Here is a 10,000-nt window from a genome sequence, read left to right as displayed (position 1 = left end):
TAAAATCCCAGCAGTTTTTGCAGAAGAAAGCGGAAATGGCCGTGCGTTAGCAAGAGGTCGCCTTCGGTTATGGTTTCCCTTTTTACCCACCAGTGCAGGTGTTTCACTCGTTCCCACTCATTGCCGTCTCAGTGCCAGGATCAAAGGAAAATGTATGCTTGGTTTTTAAAAAAAAGATATTTGGATGCAGAGCAGGTCTTCCCGGCTTTGTGGAAACATTGGCGTAGTCTTTGTAGAACTATATTTATTACAAGGTTAATAATCAGAAAAGTCTCGTCATTGAAATGCCTTTGAGAGCTTTCAGTAAATGTTTGCGGTGGTGTCGCGGCTCCACTCTTCACATTCCACCTTATGAGATTTTTCCACATGCCAGTGTGAATTAACAGTCTGTTAAACGGAAGCGCCCGTCCAGTTTGGTTAGGCACACCTGTCCTACAGGTGCTGCCTGGCGAGACACACTGTTGGTCAGCTGGCGCCCCCTACAGTCCTCGAGACCACTGCCGAGGTGACCACTCTACTGGCGATACTGGCATGGCACGGCCTGTTGAGTTGGTGCAAAGCACTGAACTACTAGCAAACATTCAGCCAACGGCACTTCTGAGGTCAGACACCCCCGACAGAGAGATGGAGGGAGCCACGGTTTGTGCCTGGCAGCTGATTGGCTGTATACCGTCCACCTACAAGGCATAAACGCCTACGACGTTTGTAACGACGCGGTTAGCGAGTGGATATTTACTACAGCAGTTGTCTATTATTGCAGATTCCCCCGCCAGGCTGCTTGGTTTCACATAGACTAGCACACGCGGCGGCTAGCGTAACGTTCGGCTCGACGCGTGGGCCTGCGAAACATCTGGATTTACTGTGGTGTGTGGAAAGATTCTTACTGTTTGTGCAAACCAGGCACGAAGGAAATATCTGCTTAATTACAAATGCGCGCGCACACAGAACGAAAGCGAGACGCTTCTGCCTTATGTCAGATGGTCTGCTGGGGAAATTGGCTTACTTGCACTTGAATTATTCAAAAACAGAACTTTTGAACCAAGACATATTGGCCTGTAAATATATGGAAACATTTTACTGAATTAGAAAAATACGTGACTCTTAAGATGTGCAAACGTTTCATTAGTAATTTCATAAGTCCGAAGTTATAGGGCTGAAACAAAATTTAGTTTAGATATTAATGAAGTGATAAGTCAGCGACGTTGACCTTCTACCTACATATAACAATATTCATTAAAAGGACTGACTTCTACTGGCCGCATAGGTGTATTGTACACACTGCCTCCTACTGGCCGCATAGGTGTACTGTACACACTGCCTCCTACTGGCCGCATAGGTGTACTGTACACACTGCCTCCTACTGGCCGCATAGGTGTACTGTACACACTGCCTCCTACTGGCCGCATAGGTGTACTGTACACACTGCCTCCTACTGGCCGCGTACGGGTACTGTACACATGCAGTGTCTAGTGACTTCAGCCATTTCTCTTATTTAGGACAGGTTACCAATCACATCTAAAATGTTCATGTTGTGCTGGATTCCTGCTTAGTATATGTACATCTACACAAACACGTAAACAAAATGTTGCCATTACATTGTATGGCAAAACAAAACAGCAAAAAGATGGCGTATTACTGTAACAAAATCTCCATTCTCTGTGTGTGAGCATATACGCATGTGTTTGTTTGTATGTATGTATGTATGTGTGTGTGTGTGTGTGTGTGTGTGTTTGAGTGTGGCGTAGTCCAGTGGAAAGCTTTTAGATCCATGTGCTGTGGTTCTCACAGATAACGACGAAGTGTTCATTTTGGCCGTGAGGAACGGCAGGACGGCCCCTTCAAAGAGCTCCGCGCTAAAGCGCCTCCACCGACAGCTTGCCTGTCTCCCCAGAGCGTCTTAGCAAACGCTTTCCAAACTAGCGCTCCGATACTAGCGGTGGAGTGAGAGTGTTTGTTTTTTTGTTTTTTTTTACGTGCTTGGAACCCGAGCGCCCGGGGACTGCAGCGAGCGTTGTCAGGCCGAAGGAGGAATGAATCTTAGGTCACGCTGGAATAAACCACAGGACTTCTCTCCTCCAAGGAAAACGGGTGCAATCGCCGCAAATGCGCTGAAGCTCCGTTTTTCGGTGGAGGCATGTGCTGTCCCCCGGACCCTGTAGCGTCTTTTCGTTCATAACGAAGAGGAAAATTGGCTTAGTGGAGGTGGGGGGTGTTTTCTGGATCTGAAGATACTGTTTCCCGAGACAGCCGCGATGCTTACGTTGTTGTGCGTTACTTTCGACCTTTTATCCAGTTCACTTCAGGGTGGTGAAAGCGTTACGCCCGATCGAGAAGTCACGGAGAAGTCGGACTAAACACTCGAGCTGAGCTTGCGGGGAGCTCGGCAGTTAGCCATCCTCCGTGCCTCCTAGTGAGCATTGAAAACTCTTTTTTTTTTTTTTCTCTCTTCACTATTCATGGTCTGCGTTTTCTTGTTTTCTTGACCTGTGACATCCTCACCACACACACACACACACACACACACACACACACACACACACACACACACACACACACACACACACACACACACACGCACAACGCTGAGGGAGACGAGAGTTGTCACAGTTCTAGATGGCACAGCTTGTTCTGAGATGTGAACACCTTCTCACTCTCCATTGCTCCACCTCCAATTATCCCCCTGGAGTCGCTGATTAAACGCCCCTAAGTGCGGCTCTCCGCAGCACCGCCGGACCCCCGCCACGTAGGAAATTCCCACTTTTTCTCCTGCTCTGTTTACTGCTACCCAGAGGTCATCACGTTGAATCACTCCACTTTCACAGATCGGCCTGTACGCGTGAACGCAGCGGTGGGCGAGCGGTTGTTCTCGGGCGGTCCAGCCAGTGAGGTGGTAGCTGGCATGGAGGGGACTTCCCCTCACTCTCCCCTGTGTGAAATACCCACAGGCCAGACTGGCATTTAATTTTGGGTCGTTAGGGTCCAGAGGGAGCGGCAACTCTGCCCAGAACCAGCCGGAACCAGCCGAGCGTCTGGTCGGGCTTTTGGGTTTTTTTTTCTCACCTCTCACCTCTCAGCAGCCTGATTCGGGGTGACGTGTTCCGTGCGTCTGTGCCTGTCTGCGCATGGAGCTGAGGACACCCCTCTGAAAGGGAGACGTCCTGGTTTGTAGCCGAGGGAGAAGCCCCGCTCTGGAGGAGGAGAGCGAGAGAGAGAAATTTGGAGAGTACGGGGGCAGAGCAAGAGGGTTTTCAGAGGGTGGGAGCGCTTCAGAACGCTCTCTCTCACCCTTTCGTTCTACTGCTCTTTCCTTCTCTCTGTCCTTCCACCAATCTCTCTTGGTCTTCCCATCCAGCTCATTCTATCCTGTTCATTAAATTCTGGTGCAGGTTTCTCCCAGCCGACTGGTGTAGGAGCCGGTGAAGGAGGCACTAAATGGTTGGAGAGAAACCTCCACCTCCTCCATCCGAGTCAGAGTTAGAGCAGCACTTTGTTGGACATAAGAGGATACGACAACACCCACTCACACCGAGTTCTTGTTAATCGGTTGTTGGGTTGTTTTTTTGTGTGTGTGTGTGTGTGTGTGTGTGTGTGTATATGTGTGTGGGCGTGGGAGTTTTTACGCTGAAGTCTCTATCAGAGCCTTTGACGTGCTTTTCCGAGCACAATTCAGCATGATGCCCGGTATCGGTGTCGCAGCCGCATAGTCCTGATGTTCCGCTTGCAGTCCGAGAGCAGACAGACCACTCGGCATCCTCCGCCATCTGAGAGAGAGTGCCCAAGGGCTCCGGGGCCACAGCCAGGCTCGTCTTTGGTCCTTCGCAAGCCTCGGCGTGAGGCATGCCTCCTCCCCCAGAGAGCTGCTACGGCTGAACGCCGGAAATGAGAAGAGCCCAAAGTGGGTCTTCAGGGGGGCCGTTAGCTGGGCGCTGCTGGGGTCAAGCAGAGCGGACAGAAGCAGCGGGGTGGACATTGTCAGCTCTCTCTCCTCCACGGAGAACGATCCATGCCAGTTAAGTTGGAATGGGCCCCGGGGGCCCTCACTGACCATATTGAGATATGGAATATAAACTCCAGTGGGATTGATAATGTCTCAGAGCTGGCAGGCAGTAAATAGACTCCAGGTGAATGTGAATTGGTAATGTTCTCTCTCAAACTGTCTCTCTCTTCCTCTCTCAATCTCTCGCTCTTATTCTCTCTGTCTTTATCTTCTTTCTCGCTCTGTCCCCCCCCCTCTGTCTAACACATGCACTTTCCTCTCTTTCTCACACATACACTCTCCCCCTCCCTCCCTCCCTCCCTCTCTCTCTCTCTCCCTCTCTCTCTCTCGGCGTGAGAGTAGGGAGCTTGAGTGGTGTCCTCCTCCTCCTCCCCTGTAATGCGGCGATGCTGGACTCTGTCCTGACCCGGGCCGATCTGATGACACAGTGCTTTCCTTTGGCTACAAGGTGCTGTCAGTCATACTCCACATGCCGCTTTATCGTGCGTGCACGTGTGTGTTTCACTCCTCCGGTTCCTTGTCTCCACCATTCAGGGATCAGCTGCTTAGTCCTCTCTATTTTTTTCTCTTACATTATGCATGTGTGTATTTTTAAAAGCAGCTGTCTGCTCTTTCCTATATGTGAGTGAGTTCCATGTCTTACCAGCAGCGCAAAGAATGTCTGTGTAAACAAGTGAACCAAACAATGTTTTTTAATGCAAATAAATATCAAAGTGTACACAAAACATAGCATTAGTATGAATACTGTTAAATGTTGCAATGCGGAATTTATTAGCACTTTTTCTCCGCCACCCTTGCAAACCCACATCTGTGGATCCATGTGTGTGTGTGTGTGTGTGTGTGTGTGTGTGTGTGTGTGTGTGTGTGTGTGCGCGTGCGTGTGTGTGTGTGTATACGTTGTGAGTGGATGTCGTGTTTACCTCTTTCCCCCGAGCTCCGTCACTCCTCACGCGCTCGCCAAGCCGCGATGGACCAGCTGAAGCCTGGAAGCGCGTCTCTCTTTTTTTTTTAATCTCTTCCTCTCATCCCCTCATCCCTCCATTCCTGAGCAGCGGCGGGGCCTGCACTTTCAAAACACACCCCATGTGCCCGTGTCAGGACCGCCTAACCGCTATAGAGCGCGCTTACTGATGCTCACTGCAGGCGTTAAACCCGGAGAGCGCGCGCGTGGGAGGCAGAGGGGGAGGCCGTTCTGCTACCGCCGCTTGTCGATAATTACTCGTTTTGAAGCAATTTGTAAATGCATGAACGTGTCTTTGTGAACACAAACGCTCCGAATGTTCGCTTTCTATCATTTTTAAAGAAGCCGCGATGTAGATTTAAGATTTAAGACCGTGTGGGAGTAATAAGAGTCCGGAAGCAGCTTTAGTCTTTGTGCGGAAAACCCGCCGATTGGTCAGCGGCCACGGGAGAGGCTACAGCCTGCCGTCGGGTCGTAGTCACAGCCAGAACCGGGGCTGGTTCTGACATCACGGGGCGGTCTGAAAGCCGACGCCCGCTCGCTGTGAGCGGATGCGCCGCCGGATAACGGAATCACGGGCACCGTAGCCACAGCGGGAGCCGGGCTACGCTGGGCAATCCTACTGATCGGTGTCGCTCGGTGTCGTTATCCGGCGAATGGGACCCTCCATTATCCCAGCGTTCACGATAAAAAATGAAGCACTATAAGGTCAGCGCGCTAGTTTGTTGGCCCTCAGCGTTAATGTTAATGAGCAGGACGGACACATTAATTCAGGCGTGTGTGGGCACAGCGGTCTTAGGCTGCAGAAAAATGTGCTTACTTTAATACTAACGCTGGGCCCCAGATGGCGAAATGTCCACGGCGTCTGCACACGCAGGTGCTGTTACCCCACCGCTCAGCGTTCTCACGGTGGCGGTCCGCTCCTTTTTCTGCTGGGTGGGTTTCCATAAATGCAGAGGCGAAGGAATGTTTGTAATGCGGAAGTATTTTTGTAAGGGTAATGTTCCCATGACAACCAGGTGTTGCAGCGTCTGATGCAATACCTGTATTGCTGGTCAATTTCAAAGCCCCAATTAAGAAATTGCAACATTTTGAAAGACTGAAAGTTTTTTTTCAACTTCGAGCCACGACCCCGGAAGCTACATGACTTTTTCCCCCACTAAGGTTAGACAGCAGCAGGGAGTCAGTCACGGGTGCTCATGGATGCCGAGGAACGTGGCGAACTTCACTGCACAGAGCATGTCAACAGGAGAATCCCGCAGTCCTGCAGTCTTGCCACAGCTCAAGAGACTGTGCCATTGCCACTGCTCATTTATCTTGCGATTGAGGCACATCAAACACGGAGGGTCTTTTCAGTGCGAGTACCCGATCATTACATAAGATGCATCCTCCTGTATAAGATACACCTGTGGTACAATATGTTGTGGATGTACGCCAAAATATCAATTGAATATATTGTAATATATTTTCAGGGCCAGCTTTTAGATCTCCTCCATCCTTAAAATAAAAGCCGTTATTTTTTCTGTGTGCTGACGCAATTGCATTTTTGTTTTGGCATTTTTGCGGACACCTTCTACTCTGTTCTTCTCTGGCAGCGGGGGTGTGTTAGTGCTAACTACGCCCAGCATGAAGGCTCCTTCATTATGGTCTTCTTCTCAGTGGGGTTCCTTGTCCAGTCCTGCAGACATGCAGGGATTACTAGGGTGTTTTACCACCCGGGCTCTTCGGAGTAGTGTGAGAGGCCAGCTCAGTTGGCCTCACGCTGGTCCTGGCCCGGTCCCGGCCCTGGTCCCGCCCTGTTCTCGGCCTGGTCCTGGCCGGCTGGCTGCTTCGTGAGTGGGTGTGAAGGCCCAGCTGGGAGAAATCACAGAATCAGCGTCTGATTGTCCCTCTGATGGAGGCCATTTGGACTCCAGCTCTGCGGCAGGAAATTGAATTACCTTTGCAATCTGTTTGCGCATGGTGCTGTGCATGTGCATGTGTGTGTGCGTGTGTGTATGTGTGTGTGCGTGTGTGAGAACAGGGTGGGGCAGCGGCCTGGTGTGTTTCTGTTGAAATGATGGAGATAGTGACTCCCCTTTCTCACTGTTCTCTGTGTGTGTGTGTGTGTGTGTGTGTGTGTGTGTGTGTGAGAGAGAGAGAGAGAGAGAGAGTGAGTTTGTGTGTTTGCTGAAATTGATATGATTGTGCTCTCCTGTTCCCCCTGCCTACAGTGTGAAATCCTTCCTGTCCGCTTCACGCTGCTGTGTGGTTGGGTGTAACCATGTTAAGCCTATAGGATATTAGCTCTGTCACACCCTGTTACAAGTCCCTGACAGGGTTCTCACGATGGTGGAGAGATGAACCGCTGTCAGAGGAACCCGACACCTGCGCTCCCAGCCCACGGAGCCTGACAGCAGACCGTTCCCAAGCCCATGCACCCCACAAACATTACAGTCGTCACACGGAACGAATCAGGAACTGTGTTAGCCCGGGGTCAGAGGTTACGAATCACTTCTGGTCCTGCTGTGAAGTTATGGCTTCATTGAGGTGCCGGTACTGTGGCAGGGTGGTAAACTCGGGTCAGCCATCATTAGCGTCGTATGAGCGCTGCGCAGTGGGGTAACGAACGACCCGTGCATCCACGGCAGATGTGAAGATACACGACTGTAAGATATAAGATTATAGGTTTGAAACTGACAATTGAAAGCAAGTACTTTTAAGCATGAAATAGGCAACATGGTGGGGAGGGGTCCACCCCCCCCCCCACACACACACACACCACCTCTGTCGTTGCCGTGACAGCGTAGTCCTTCAGAAGAACGCTTTCACTTATTAAAGTCGGTAATATTTTGTTTTGTTTTGTCTAACTCGCTTGTTGTAATGAACTGAACATTCCGCTTTCCATTACAAAGCCCGTGATGGTTTTTTAAATCAGGCTACTAATTAGTCATCACAAGATGAATTCCTTCCTGTTACTCGAGTGGGAGAAATGGGAGATGGTGTGGATTTGCTCTCTTCCTGCTCTGCTCTCCTTCTTGATCCATTGTTGGGGTTTTTTTTTACGATATAAATAATGGATATGTTTTATTACGTTGTTTTATTTTTGTTTTACCTTCGTCAGCCTGGTTGTAGTGGCGTGTTGATATTTCTACTACACACATATGTAGATTATGAATTATTCAGAGTGCATATGTGCTGTATTGTTATTGTTTGTAGACTGCTACTTTAAGTCATAAACCGTCCTCCCACCTGTGTGTTATAGTGTAATTAGAATTAATTATACCGTATGCCATTAAGCGGAATAATATTCACACAGGAGCTCAAATTAATCAGAAACAGCTTGTCTGTAAATGTAAAACCGTTTCCATGGCGCCATCAGCGGACTCGTAATCGGCGAGCAGAAGTCACGCCGCATGAGTTACGAAGGAGAGGAGTGCGCAGAACCCCGAGCGACGTTTCCCATCTCCGAGGGAACATAAAGAGAACCTCTTATGTCTCTTCCTGGGCTCCTATATGCACTGGCATGTACGGACAGTGTGTGTGTGTATGTGTGTGTGTGAGGCTCATATATATGTGCACTCAGAGCTCACTTTCCCCAGGCTGTCTTGTGCTGGTGGATGGGTTTCACCATGGTAACATCAGGTTTTTTTTTATTTTTTATTTTTTTTATCTGTAGCGACGTTTGTCTGCTCAGAAAAGTCATATGTAGTCTATGATTCATGCTGCTTTGCGCTTTCAGAAAATTATGCGTATAATAATGCGATTTCTAATAAATAACTATGCTCTCTGGATTTGGTGTCCTTTAGTATAATTATATAGTGGAGCTACCAGAACACATTTGTTACTTGAACACATCTGATGTTGGAAAGTATTTGTCCATGTTGGCCAGGTTGCATGCTGGGAGAAGAACCAGAAGTGTTCATCCGCTGGTAACCACGGCAGGGTTGAAAGGTGTGAGAAGGGAGAACCAGACAGACGGGGTTACAGAACTCCAGGGGCCAACAGAGCAGCAGTGGTGATGTCTCACCTGCTGAGGACACGGGGCTTTGGCATTTATTATACAAAGACAGTCAGGGTTGCTTAGGGGGTGCAGAGTAGCCCGTGGGTTTGTGTTCCTGTTATTTGTTGTGCATGTCCATGTAAGTGTGCACACATGTAAGAGAACCTGGATTCTCATTTGTGACTTTGTACGTAAGCGCCACCGCGGCCCTGTTTGCGTTGAAAAGCTGGGTAATGAGACATTGACTTTGTGAAGGAGGGACTCATCCATGGAGGAACCTCAGATGAGCAGAATTTCTTAAAAACCCAGTACAGAGCCTCCAGCGCAAACACGGGAAACGAAGTGTGTGGAAAAAACATGACAAACATGTTTATTAAGAAAGGGGGTGTTACTGCTGGGGTAGGTGTCGGGGGTGTTACTGCTGGGGTAGGTGTCGGGGGTGTTACTGCTGGGGTAGGTGTCGGGGGAGTTACTGCTGGGGTAGGTGTCGGGGGTGTTACTGCTGGGGTAGGTGTCGGGGGTGTTACTGCTGGGGTAGGTGTCGGGGGAGTTACTGCTGGGGTAGGTGTCGGGGGAGTTACTGCTGGGGTAGGTGTCGGGGGTGTTACTGCTGGGGTAGGTGTCGGGGGTGTTACTGCTGGGGTAGGTGTCGGGGGTGTTACTGGTAAGAACTGGAGCCGAACTACAGAAGCCCCTCCACCTCCTGTGTGGATCCTGCTTCTGTTAAACCCAAACTGTATCCACCACTGTAGTACCGTCAGCGTACGTACGCAAGCATGCCGTTATCTTAGAGAAAATGCGGTGCACAAATCTACGTAAATACACGTTTTGTGCCAATAAAATAAACTGCATTTAGTACGTTCAGATATATTTTAATCAAGCTCCTTTAGGGACGTGTCCTCAAAACGGGTCACAACGTGTGAACAATGCTTAGATTATCAGTTATTGGAACCACTGACCTGGAATAAGGCACAGGAAGAAAGCTTCAATTTAAAATCCTGCTCGTACCACCAAAGCTGTTCCTGTTGTCTGCTGGCGTTTGTGAATGGCCTGTTTACAG

General features: G+C 49.5%; 1 protein-coding gene across 2 annotated transcripts in view; it reads left to right on the top strand.

Annotated features, from left to right (window-relative positions):
- cdh4 (cadherin 4, type 1, R-cadherin (retinal)) overlaps window positions 1–10,000 on the top strand; it is a 172,688-nt gene that overhangs the window by 48,620 nt on the left and 114,068 nt on the right. The gene's annotated exons all lie outside the window — the stretch shown is intronic.

The sequence above is a fragment of the Electrophorus electricus genome, chromosome 22 (genome assembly GCF_041902795.1).
Source record: "Electrophorus electricus isolate QZ-2024a chromosome 22, ASM4190279v1, whole genome shotgun sequence".
Taxonomy (NCBI): Eukaryota; Metazoa; Chordata; class Actinopteri; order Gymnotiformes; family Gymnotidae; genus Electrophorus; species Electrophorus electricus.
The sequence above is the reverse complement of the archived record's forward strand: the minus strand, read 5'-3'. Positions and strand labels throughout refer to the sequence as shown.